At 45.4% G+C, this 13,891-nt stretch overlaps 1 protein-coding gene across 1 annotated transcript in view; it reads right to left on the bottom strand.

Annotated features, from left to right (window-relative positions):
* LOC106998852 (uncharacterized) overlaps positions 1-13,891 on the bottom strand; it is a 93,520-nt gene that overhangs the window by 35,233 nt on the left and 44,396 nt on the right. The window lies entirely within an intron of this gene.

Raw genomic sequence — 13,891 nt, 5'->3', positions numbered from 1 at the left:
CCGGCTAATTTTTGCATTTTTAGTAGAAATGGAGTTTCACCATGTTGGCCAGGCTGGTCTCGAACTCTTGACCCCAAGTGATCCACTCACCTTGGCCTCCCAAAGTGCTGAGATTATAGGCATGAGCCACTGAGCCTGGCATAAACTTCTTTCCTTTATAAATTACCAAGTCTCAGGTATTTCTGTAGAGCATGTGAGAACGGACTAATATAGGAGTGATTGTTGTTTACATCATCGTGAAGGATTATGCTCACCATAGTAGATTTGGACTGAAACTCATGTCTCTGACTCCCCACGTAGAAAGAAAGGTGCTGTTTTCTGAGTGCTTCTGTGCCTCCAGATTTCACACATTGAAACTTAATCCTCAGTACAGTGGTGTTGGCAGATGGGATATCTGAGAGGTAATTAGGTCATGAGGGAGGAGCCCTCATAAGTGGGATTAGTGCCCATATAAAAGAGGCCTAAGAGAGCTTGTTTGCCCCTTCTGTCATGTGAGGATTCAGCAAGAAGCCGCTATCTATGAAGAACAGGCCTTCACCAGTCACCGAATCTATTTGTGCTTTGGTCTTAGATTTCCCAGCTTCCAGACTATAAGCAATAAATTTCTGTTGTTTATAAATTGCCAAGTCTAAGGCATTTTGTTATAGCAATCTAAATGTAGTGAGGCAAAAGGAAAGAACAATTAAGATGGTCTCCATTTATCCCAAATACATGTGGAATCTCACGTGATTCTTGAGGTAATCCATGTAATATGCAGGAAACAAATTTCTTTCACCATGAGAGAGGAAGGTAGGAGAAAAGATTCTAGGCTGACACTGTCATACCCACAGTGTGACCTCGGGCAATTTGCTTTTTCTCTCTGAGCCTCATTCTTCCCATATGTCAAATATGGAGCTTAGATTAAGTCAGCTTAGTAAGTCAGGCTGCTTATGGCTGCATAAATAAATAAATAATAACCAATAATAATATCTATTATTTGACATAGTAAGTAGTCCAGATGGAGGGGACCCCCGTTGGGTATTACAATGTCTCAAAGGTGTCAGGGTCACACACCACTTTCTGTGTGATTCTTTGATGCTGTCAAGATGGCTCCTAAGGCTCCAGACTTCACACCCTCACAGTAATGCCCAAAGGCAAGAGGAGGAAAGTGTTGGTCTTGGACTTCTCCTTAAGAAAAGAATAAGGAAAACTTTCCCAGATGTGCCCCTGGTATTTCATGGTGGTGGGGGAGGTGTTGAGGCAAGAAAGGGACCACACGCCTCTACCTAAACAAATCAGAGAAAGAGAAAAGGAATTACCACAAAGAGCAGCAGAATCAGTGTTCTCATAAGCAAGAATGTGGAAACAGTTGTTGGGTAGGCAACTCTCAGTGTCCAACACAGACTCCATCTGGGTTCTCTAAAATCCATTCAAGCCTCAAAGTGCAATGAGCTGAGATCAGCCGAAAAAGTCATAGACCGTCATGGGAGGAACTGAGACACGAACCCCTTGCTCCCACACCCACAGTGTCCAAGTTCTACCCTGTTCCTATTGGATACAGCAGGGTCTTAGGTGGTGCTGATGAATGATCCAGGAGCTCCACAGCTGCGAATCATTCTCGGACCTGCAGGACACCCACTCAGCCAGGCTCCACTGCTGGCAGCTTTCGGGATTGTATTTCTAAAAATAGCCTCAGGCCAATCACACCTATAATTCCAGCACTTTGGGAGGCCAAGGTGGAGGATCGCTTGAGGCTGGAAATTCCAAACCAGCCTGGACAACATAATAGACCCCATCTCTACAAAAAAATAATAAAATTTGCTGGGTGTGGTGGTGTGCACCTATAGACTCAGCCACTAAAGAAGCTAAGGAGGGAAAATTGCTCAAGTCCAGGAGTTGAAGGCTGTAGTGAGCTATGATCAGGCCACTGCCCTCTAGCCTGAGTGACAGAATAAGAGTTGGATTCTTTAAAAAAAAAAAAAAAAAGTCTAGAAGTGAGCAATCCAGGGCTCCATGGTCTTTAGGAAACCAAGTTATTTCTGTCTTTCAGCTTCTCCATCCTCAGCACAGGTCCACCTTCATGGTTACCTCATGATCCAAGATTGCATCTATGACTTTATCACTGTGCCATGTTCTAAAAGGAAGAGAGAAAAGAAAAGAAGAAAGAAAAGAAGACGAAAGAAAGAAAGAAAGAAAGAAAGAAAGAAAGAAAGAAAGAAAGAAAGAAAGAGAGAAAGAAAGAGAGAAAGAGAGACAGAGAGAGGGAAGGAGGGAGGGAGACAGGGAGGGAGACAGGGAGGAAGGAAGGAAGGAAGAGAGAGAGGAAGGAAGGAAGGAAGAGAGAGAGGGAGGGAGGGGAAGTAGGGAGGGAGGGAGGAAGGGAGGAAGGGAGGGAGGGAGGAAGGGAGGGAGGGAGGAAGGAAGGAAGGAAGGAAGGAAGGAAGGAAGGAAGGAAGGAAGGAAGGAAGGAAGGAAGGAAGGAAGGAAGGAAGGGTCTGCTGTATCTGTCGTCTCCCCCACACCCTCCTTCTCAAGGTGGTTTCGCCAACATTCCACCCCAAAACTTTTTATATCTCATTGGCTAGAACTTAATCCCAGTACCACACCTTGCTGCTAAGGAAGCTAGAAAATGTGCTTCTTAAACTGAGCACACTGCAAGCCCCAATTCATTTACATTAGTGAGCAAGAAGAAGAGAATGAATATTGGTAGGCAGCTACCAATCTCGGTTACAATTCCAGGGCTGATAGAGAACACATGAGTTCTGGATGAAAGATCTGGGTGGTTGAGCATTACAAAGTGTTGGGGGACAAAGGACGTTAGTTGCTGTTGTTGCTTATTTCGTTTCATTTTGGCTGGCTTTCATCTGGCTACTTTTGGGATGTTGCTCGTGTCACTTCACCTCTGTGAATTTCATCGGGGCTAATATGGAGGGTGGGACTACTAGATCAACTGTGGTGAAAAGAATCTCAGGACAAGATATACTCTTTCACTTGTCCATTCATTCATTCAACAAGAATCTACTGAGGCACCTTCTGTATGCCAAGTGCTGTCATAGGCAGATAATTCAGAGATTCACACAAACCCTGCTTCTGGGAGTTTGTACTCCACTGAAACAAGCCCAGGAAAACATCCATTATAAGAGATGGTGCTACATTCTATATTTTGATAAGCACAAAGAAATTGGAGGTTGGAAAAGGAGCGCCTAACACAGGCAGAGGGAGGGAGGGATCTTCAGATTGCTTAAAAGATGAACAGGGGCTTGTGGGTAGAGGAGGTTGGAAAGTACAAGATGGAGATCGGCGTGTGAATAGGGATGAACCCATGAAAGAGCATATCACGTTCTGGAACTATTCTCCACCCAACACTGATCCTCAGGTAGAGACTCTGGTTTCCGAGCTTTTTCTACCGACTTGTATTGTTTATTCTGTTCTTTTGAACTCAAGCAGATCTGGGATTGGATCCACCACCTAACAATGTGAGCTCAGGCAAAGGGCTTCATCTCTCTGAGCTTCAGTGACTTTGTCTATAAATCCCCTCAGCCATTGGCGGTAAAGACTAAATGGGACCTCATGTATCAACATGCCTAGCATGATCCTAACATACCAGGAGCTTTCAATGCTCCCTCCCTTCCCCGATGGCTGCCCAGAAAGCCTAATTCCTTTCAGGGAACCAGAGAGACGAGACGGCGCAGGTAAAGGGCTTAAGGAGGGCAAGAGTGATTTCTGTGTTCGTGGTGTTTTTAAGTGCTAACTGGAACAGGAAAAAATAATCAGATGAGAGAGAAACCATGATGCCTGCCAAGGAGTAGCCTGCATTGTTCACCCCTGGAAAAGCTGCTGGCATAGGGCTTTTAAAGCTGGGGAAAGGTCAACCCCTCGCAAGAGAACAAACCACCAAACCGCATGATCCTGTGACTTCCCTCCTGTAACTCCCACAACCCCCTGTGCTGGTTGCCTCCTCTGGAACATGGAAAGGTGATCCCTGCCCTGTCAGGGCTGTCTGGGCTGTGTACTTGTGCTTGCAGGGCTTTGTGGATTGGAAAGTACAGGCAACCTGATGAAGAGGGTTGTTTCTGTCTGCTTAGCTCTGCCAGCCTGGCCTCCTGAGCTCCCATTCTGTTTGCTCAGCACTGCCCCTGTACCTTCCTTCAGGTCCTCCTCTACCCACTGCTTCCCCTTCTTGATTTCACCTTCCAAATCCTCCCATCCTTGATAACTGCACTTCCAAGAAGCCTGTGCTGGTGATGTCGGTCTGCACTGACCTCATGCCCTCAAGATGTCTTCAGACTAGACCGCACCATGAGAGTCGCTTTCTTTCTTCTGTGTTTTATTTTCTTTTTCTGTTGTGTTCTTCTCACCTCTCTCAGCAAGGACCACCTGGTCTCCCACTTCCCCCATATTATCATTCTCAGAGGGCGTCCCCGCATCTGCCCTCACCCCCACCTGCTCCGAATCTAGCCACACTTTCATGCTCCAGTCAAGGCCACTCCATCTGTGTGCACCACCCTGACAATTTCAGTTCCCCAAATGTGCCATGCTCTGGCTTTCCTTCCTCATCTTCCTCCTTCAGGTCTCAGTTGAGATGTCACCTCCTTGATCCTCACCTCCAATCCCGCTCAGATGAGGTGGAGGTGCCACTGTTATGAGTTCCCTTGACACCCTGTGTTTCCCCCATGACTGCACTTATCCCTGCTGAAATTAACCAGCCTATGCCTTTCTCCGGCTTTTGCAAGAAACTGTATGTGAGCCAGGGCTTGTCTCTCCCATTCTTCAGAGAGAGATCCCCAGCACCCAGGACAGTGCCTCCCCAGGGCAGCTGCATGAATGGCCTACCGTGGATTATCCTACTCTCTACTGCTTCACCCTGCACTGAACTCATAACAGACGCACAACAGACATTATCATCGACCCATTTTGTCCACAAGCATTTATCCAGTGCCTACTATACGTCAGGCCCTGGCTAGGTCCTGGGATAGAATGATAAATAAGACTAAAGTTCCTGCTCTCAAGAAGATTCCAGGCTAAAAGAGGCAAGAAACAACTGCAGTATACGGGATGAAGCCATGAGTAGAGATACAACCTTATTGCTGTAGAAGTACAGGGAAGGAAGCTAAAACTTCATTTAACAGTATCAAGGAAGGCTTCTCAGAGGAGGTGGCAGTTGATGGGTTCTTTTAGAAAAGGAGTTTTCCAGGTTTAGAAAAGAGGACTGGGGTCACCAAGGTAGAAGCAGCAGCATGTGCAAAGGTAGGAAAGGAACAAAAGGACCACTGCATTAGGGGAAGGATGAGAAGCTCATGACATGCGATAAGGAGTCCAAGAGGGGAGTGGAGGCCATGAGGCTGGGGACCAAAGCAGAGCCCAGCTGTAAGGCAGTGGGAAGCCAGGGAGATATTTGAGCACCTGAGTCATGTCTCCAAGTTTGAGTTTTAGAATGTTGACTCTAAGCATGGTATAATCTCATTTCTTATCCTTCCTTCTCACAAGCTCTCACCCACCATTCTATCCTTCTTCCTACAGACCAGTAATTCCCAAAGTGTGGCCCTAAACCAACAGCATCACATCATATGAAAACTTGTTAAAAATGCAAATTCTCCAGCCCCACTCCTGGCCCTGTGGAATCTGAAAGACCAGTGTGCGGCCAGCAATCTGTACTTTAACTAGCCCTCCAGGTGATGCCAATACACCTCAAGTTCAAGAACCACTGTGCCTGACAATCTATCTTCTAAAAAGGGAAAGGACAAAATAGCAATGTGCTTCCTTTAGCTCCAGAGTTCTCCAGAAACACACCCACTATGAAGCTCACCCATCATAGTGTACTTCTTCTTTCCTCCAATAAACTTTAAAGAGCACCTACTGCATGGAGACCAGAGGCAGAAGTGTTCTTCCCCAATTCATTCTTTAATTCATCCACCGATATGTCTGTAGCCCATGCTAGGTACGTTTCACGCTTGACCTCAGACACACCTGATTTGAATCCCAGCTCCACAGTTCTTTGCCAAGAATGGAAACACAGTGAGACCAGGACTCCCATGGAGAACTGAGGAGAGCAGAGGGGATCGGTACCCAGTTCTGCCTGCAGGAGGCGGGCAGGTCTGGCGGGCCCCTCTCTAGGTGTGTATGGTTCCATCCCCCTGCACAGGGCTCCTGCAGATGGGGCTCCCAGCTGTGCAGGGAAGGGCACGGGGTGGGGGCACTCCCACAAGCACAGATGACATATGTTTCATATTATATGCACATTCTTTGTGGGAGCCCCAGTGAAAAATACACATGGCTAACCATCCCTTTCTCAGAAGGAGGGGCCCTAGGAAAGGGGATTTTGACTGCTGGCTTTATCAAGAGTCAGAAAGAGTGAACACTCTGAGTCTGTTAGAAAAACAAACTGTGCTTGGGCTTTTAATTTTAAGAATCAGGAGAAGGTCTGGATGTCAGCGGATACCTTGAAGAGCCCACCTGGGTCTCAAGATAGTAGTGGAAAGTGCAAGAGATTTGGTATCTACCCAGCTCCCTGACTTCCTTGCTATGTGGCATTAAGAGATCCACCAGGTTCGCTGGCCTTCCATTTCCTCATCTCTAATCTGAGGATAAAAACATTTCAACTCACAGGGCAAGCATCATGGCATTTGCAAGAGTGCTTTGTTAGGCATATTACAGACAAGGGACTCTTATCATTATTACATTTTAAAAATTCAGAGGGAAATATTGATCGAAAAATTATCTAGCAGCATGATATATAAGGAAGAAGGTGGATTTAAAGTCATACTGAACTAAATATAGATCTCACCTTCACCACTCACTAGCTGTGTGGCCTCAGGCAAGTTACTTGACTTATCTGAACCTCAGTTTTCTCATCTGCAAAACTGGGGTAGAAGTACCCCCCACCAACTAGGGTTGCTGCAAGGACTAACTCTGATACCCTCTGTAAATGTCCCTGGCTCATACAAAGTACTGGATATAGGTGAGTAACTCAGCCCAGGGGTGCCCAGAGCAGCATGGCCCACACATCCGGATTTGGGGACGCTCCAAGAGCCAGCTCTGCTCTGCACATCCCCTAGCTTGAGGGAAGAGGCTGCCTCCTCCCCCGACGCTCCTCTGAAAGCTATTCTTCAGGCTCACAGCTCTGGCAGCCTCCCCTCTGCCTCGATCAAGTTACAGACCCATTTGTTTTCCCCTCACAAAGCGCTGCAGTCTGTGAAGCATCTCTCCCTCCTCCTCCAGCCTGGCAAGCTGGGCCAAGAGTTCAGCTCCGGGTAGTACAGCCCTAGCACTTCTCATTAAGGCACACAGAAAATGTCACAGCTGGCCCCATGTTCATTCCCTTGTATGTGTCTTCATCAATTTCCAGGCCCCTGGAAGCAATTCCCAGAATCCACTTCTTTTCAGCTAACTTCCCTAGAGGGGAGGGGGAGCTTCTTAAGCCCACTCACACCCAGCAGGTGTTGGTGAGGGATCTGATCCAAGGCACAGGGGGTGGGAACTAATATTTTTGGACCATCTCTCATGGACCAGGCTCTTTTTATCCATGTCTTTCAAATCTTAACATGAGCATCGCTTTTCTGGGGGCCCTTTCCCTGATTGTCCCACCCCCAGCCAAGACTCAGTGAAGTCCTGTGCTCCCGTAGCAAGCTGTATTTCTTCTTGCAATACTTACAAGTGCAAGCATATGTTTAATGTCTTCCTTCCCTTGTAAGCTTCATGGGGTGGTGGGGGTGGGGCACAATCAAGTCCATTTCATTCTCCAGTGTTTCTTTACTGCCTAGCACCTACTCTGTGCCTAGGCAGTAAAGAAACACTGGAGAATGAACTACACAGTGCCTGACATGGAGTAGGTGCTTAATAGATAATGAATGAATGAATGAATGAATGAATGAATGAATGAATGAATGCACCAACCTCATGACAATGCTGTGCAGTAAATAGTATTATTTCCTGGATTTTGCAGAGAAAGTAACTGTGACTCTAAAGGTGAAATGTCTTATCCAAGGTGACATAGCCATTAAGTGGTTCAGGTAAGATCAAACCCAGGTTTTTACCAGGACTTACTGCACTTGATTTATACTATGATTGAGCTGGAAACAAAACAGTTTTTCAAAATAAAGAAGCTGAAAGTGTTTGCCCACAATTCTCTCTCCACCCCCAACCCAGCATGATTTGTACTGAGCAAGAGGATTCTAAGGGCTTTGTGTAGCCCACGCAAGGCAGAGGAAAGGGTACAGGGGCTGGCCTTGTCCCCCAGCTGCCAGAGACTGGATCCTCACATGGAGCCCCTCCCAGCTTGTCCCCACCAGGGCAGGACTTGGATAAAAAGTCTCAGGAGAACAAAGACCACATTTTCCCCTGTGAAGCAGAGAGGGCACTGCTGGGGAAACAATGGCCTTGCTGCGGATCAAAGGAGCTGGGCCTGTGCTGGGGACAAAAGCTGAGTCCCAGCTTGATAAGACTGACAACCTGCTCTTCCCTCCTTTTACAAAGGTCTCCAGAGAGTCCACCCCACCTTCCCAGCCTCACCTCCCAACTCCTCTCCCCTCCCCCACACAGCAGAGCTCCAGGAATGCAGGCTAATTGCTCGTCCCCCAGCGAGCCACATTCTTTAACATGCTAGGCCTTTGCTTAAGTGTTTCCTCTGCCTACCATGAATTTTCCCTCCTTTCCCCTTAAGTGTACACTTACTCAGACTTCAATATTTTTGCTCAAAAATTGCCTCCCCTCTGCCTTCCCTGATCCTTTGACACCTCCATGGATTGCACGCAGCTGTGCATTTGCTCAGAACCCAGCTCCTGCCTGGAGTTAGAGCACTGAATTATTACCACCACCTCCAATGCCAGCCTTTCCCTCCAGGTCGTGACCACATAGAGGTCAAGATAATTTCTTAACAATTTTGTAAATGCATTGCCAGACACAAGAGAAGACTGATGGACAAAAAAAGTGTGTTAATGAATGTTGTAGAGGGAGCTCTCCTAAGCCCTGGAAATTCACTTGGGTGACATGTCTTCTGGATGAATCAAAACCTCCCTATCTCCTTACTTTAATTTGATTCCGTTAATATTTTTTAAGTGCCTACTATTTTGAGGACACTGCTAGGTGCTTAGAACGGAATGATGAGCCAAAACAACACTCCTGCCCTCATGGAGTTACAGTCTAGTGGTCGGGGTCAGGTAGACAGACATTAATCAACTGCATAATTTAAAAATTATAAGGACTGTGAAAGGAACGCACAGGACAGGGCAATAAAAGAGGAGATTAATTTATGCACCAATATTTGTTGAGAGTTCACCATATACTAGGTGGAGTTTGAGGCTCTGGCAGGGATGCATCCTTTTTGGAGCTAACCTGTCCTGGTCCAGGCTGGGAAGGTTTCCCAGAGGAAGTGATCGCTGAGCCATGATTTAAGGGATGAGTCACCATTAAGGAGGCAAGGGCAGAGGGTGGGAACAATAAACGCATGTTGTGATTGGTAGTGAGATGGGGTTGCGTACAGGAAAAGAGTACTTCACTAAAATGCCCACAGAGAACTTGATAGCAGAAGTTGGCAGAACAATCCAAAATGTATGAAGGTCAGACTCAAAGGCCCAGAGAGACTCTGTGATTTGCCCACTCCCATGCCTCCAGTAGATGGAGAGAAACAGAGTCCTAGCTCCAAATTGCTGCCTCACAATGCCTTGCAACCTTAGATTATTTGGGAAGACCCTCTCTAAACTGAAAATAGGCCCCTGGGATTAAAGGGCAAAGTATCCCCAGGAAATGCCCTTCTGGAAGAAAGACCAGGTTCAACCTGGAATTTCCTATAAAGAGAATGTTACTTTACCATAGTGGAAATAAGAAGCAATGCCTTCTGATGTTGTGTTCGTTTAATAACTATTTACAGTTTGCAATGCACTTTCACATTCATTTCTTCTCAGAGTAAAGGTCAAGCCCCAGGCCTTGGGGTCAATGAGACCGAGTTCTAATCAAAGTCTTCTTATTAACTGTGACTTTGGGCAAGTTATATCACCACTCTGGACCTGAGTTTCTTCATTTGTCACTTGGGACCAGTGGTCTTTCTGGCAAGGCTATGGCTAAAATGGTACATTAGTTTGCTAGGGCTGCCATAGCAAAGTATCACAGACCTGGGTGACTCAAACAACAAAACTTTATGATCTCACAGTTCTCCAGGCTAGATGTTTGAGATCAAGATGTTGGCACTGTTGGCTTCTTCTGAGCCTTCTCTCCTTGGCTCATAGATAGTCATCTTCTCCTGGTGACCTACATGGTCTTCCCTCTGTGTCCTCAGAGGGCACCAGTCATATTGGATTAGGGCCCACTCTAATGACCTCATTTTAAATACCTTTTTAAAGACTCTTTCTCCAAATACAGTCACATTCTAGGGTGCTAGGAGTTAGGGCTTCAACATACTTATTTGGGGGGGAACATAATGCAGCGCATAACAGATGGAATCAGATTTCAACATTTCTGCACAGTGCCTGGTGCACAGCAGATACTGGATAGGTGGTAGGTGGTACTGACATTGGCATTTCCAGGAGGGACTGTGGAACAGATGATCGCCGGTTCTGTCTCTAGTGCTGTAAAGGATAACTGGGGCCAGGCACGCTTGGTTCTAATCCTGCCTTGCTGCCTGGATTACCTTGGAAAGATCTTGATGCCTTCTCTTTAGTAACGACAAAGGAGATGCACCCCATACTATCTATGCTCTTTCCCTTCTCACATAGTTGCGTTGTAAGGCCCCAAGGCTTGCCACTCTAAGAGCAGGACAGGAAGGAGGCAAAGGTCCTGCCATTTTCAGTACCATTTACTCACAGAGGGCGCAGCTTGCTGCTACAGTTTCTGAACATGTGAGTGGAAGCAACTTCAGAAAACATTCTGTTACCTTGCCTTTCCCCTACTGCCCTTCCCAGAAGGTAGGAGACAGCAGTTTTCCAGAGACAATCAGTTAAAATATTTTTGGACACAGAATACGCAACTTAAGGAGACATCCTGGTAAGACACATTGTCCCCAGATTACCCACTGGCATCTTAGGCCAGATTCATTCATCTGGAAGCCTGCCCTGCCCTGGCATGCCCGGGACAGCTGATGCTCCAGGAGCAGGTGAACATGGCCAGAATATCACCTTGGAGGTAATTTTCTCATTGTGCTGCTTATTCACTGAGATGTTAAAGAGGTTGTTGGTGTTGTGGGTTTTGTTTTGTTTTTTTTTTTAAAGACTATATCAGCACATCCTATTTGCAGCATGAACCCAGGCAGTTCCTAAAGACTGGCTTTAGTCTATTGTATTTGCTTCCTCTTTGAACCCAGTCAAATCAAGATAGTGAAGCCAAAAGAGATGAGTGAGCAGAGGACAGACGCTGAAATGGCACTTTGACACTGCAAAAAAACAAATGAGTTTTGAAAAGGCACGAATTGATCTTTAGGCCAGTGAGGCCTTCTTTGGGGGGTGTTCTTTGTGCCCCACTCTGAGCCTCATATTTTGCATTGATTTTCAAAAGGACTCATGCTCGTTGCAGAAAATTTGGAAAATAGAAAAATGCAAAGAAGGATTTTTTATATATATATATATATGTACATACACACACACACATATACACACGCACACACATACAACAGACTTAAGTCTGTTGTCTTAAGATAATTATTAAGATAATTGCTGTTAATGTTGGAATACGTTTTACTCTAGTCTCACTTCTTGTGAAGTTGAGATCATACCAGAGATAAAGTTTAATATCTCTATTATTTTAATTAGCATTCTATCAAAGCCATTTCTTTTCAAGAAAAACTTTAATGTCCATATAATATTCCAGTACACTGATGTACTACTGTGACCTAACCATTCTCTTGTTGTGGATATTTAGGTTGGTTCTGTTTCTCTTTTAAGGGATAGCTTCCTCTGATTTGTTGGGCTTTTATAAACAATGCTACCTTGGACATCTATCTATTTTTATCTACCTTTTTCTAAGAAAATATCACATCATTGATTTCACATGCTACATTCTTAAAACAACTTTGAGAATTAGGTCGAATTTGCATGTAATAGATGAGGCTCACAGAAGCCACGTGACGAAAGTAGCTATTAAATTCCAAGCTGAAAAAGAGCCCGCTTTATTAGACCTCAAGCCCCATACTCTTTCTACCACTTTATGCTTTGTGTTAAAAGGTGAATGGTGGGAACGTGAACCATCTGAGAGTCGATCCCATTATGAAGAGATGGAGGGACTGGAAATTCTGCACCTGGAGGAGAAAACACTTGGAAGGCAAATATGTCTTCTGGCACCAGCCAGGTGGACACACTGGTGAAAAAGCAAGCAGGCTTGTCCTGTGCTTTTACAGGGCAGAACTGTGACATCAATATGGCAATTAGAGATGATTTCCATTCACCGTAAGAAGGAAGTGTAAGGCTATAGATAAATACAGGAAGTCTGTCATATAACAGACTTGAATGTGAATCCCTGCTCCATTCCTTCCTGGTTGGGTGACATTGCCCAAGTCACCTGAGCTCTGTAAGACTCATTTTCTTTAAATTTAAACCATGTGAAGTTGATCAGAGGATTCAAAGCAATATGCATTGAGTATATAGGTCGGTATCTATTATGAGTTCAAAAAATGGTTACCATTACATTTAACACTAAATTATGACTGTCCAACCCTGGAATGGGCTACATTGAATATTCGAGTAGATGGGATACCCATCTGTCCAATATGTGGTGGAGGCAGACGGAAGTTGAACAAAGTGATCTCTAAGTCACGATAGGTAAAAGGTGAGACAGAGTTAGGCATCCTGGGCAAAGGACCTTGTTCTATTACTTAGTAGCTGAGGCATAAGGACAAATAACTTACTTTTTCCAGGACTTAGTGCCTAGCTCATAAAGTGGAGATAATAACAATACACTCCTTATGGGCTATTAGAAGGGAGGAAAGAGATTGTGGCTATGTAAGCTCTCAATATAGCTGCAAAACTTTCTAACAATATCCATTAACTTTATGATTATTCTAAACCAATAATGTGATCACTCTCTTGGGGATGCACATAGAAAATAAATTGTGCTTCTGATAAAACTGCTGCCATCCAGCCTCCAGGGCCCTTCACAGCAGTCACTGTATCATACAGTGTTGTTTAAAGAGAGAGCTGGCTAAGATGACCAGTGCATGCCTGGAGTTTGGAGGAGCTTGGGATGCTGCCTGTGGAACTGTCTTTCATCTCCCAGGAATGTCTGCAGTATTTACAGAGCAGACAGGGCCTCATCTCCACTACTGGGTCAGGGACTGTGAGGACCCTTCCCCAGCCCCCTCATCTCTGGGTGGAGGGCATGCACAGGTTTCGGACAGCTGACCCTCTGGGCTGGAATGCTGTGAGCTCAACCTGACACATCTTCCATCAATTTCCTTGGGAAAGAAAGATCCCAGAGAGGCAGCCTGCACTCATCCATCTGAACTCAGCCATCCTCGTGTCTTTAGGGTTTTATCTCTTTGTTGATCGTAACAAATAACTGGTGCACTTCACTCAAATGCCCATTACATGAGGCCAGACATTCCTGATCCTCACTGCATAGGTTTCTATCCATCATTAAAGAATGGACAGGAATTGCATTCAGAGGAAGTGGTGGCTTGTAGCAGCTTTACCCCATAAATTCTGATTAGGTGCTTTCTTAGCCAACATGACCTCTCTCCCACTGAGGACTTGAGATTGTCTTCTTTAAAGCAGAATCGGACCACTGAAAACCCCGAAGTCAGATAAGCCTGATCATAAATACCAGTTCTCACATTTATTATGTGACATAAAGCAAGCTGTTTTGTGAATTAAATGAGATAGTGTACATTAGGGTCTTAGCCCACTGCCCAAGACATAGTGAACCCTCTATTAAAGTTATCTGGTACTCAGCTGTTGTGCTGGCTGCATGATTTTAGCCAAGTCACTTTGCTTTA

The sequence above is a fragment of the Macaca mulatta genome, chromosome 1 (assembly GCF_049350105.2).
Source record: "Macaca mulatta isolate MMU2019108-1 chromosome 1, T2T-MMU8v2.0, whole genome shotgun sequence".
Taxonomy (NCBI): Eukaryota; Metazoa; Chordata; class Mammalia; order Primates; family Cercopithecidae; genus Macaca; species Macaca mulatta.
This window is presented reverse-complemented; position numbering and strand designations above follow the sequence as displayed.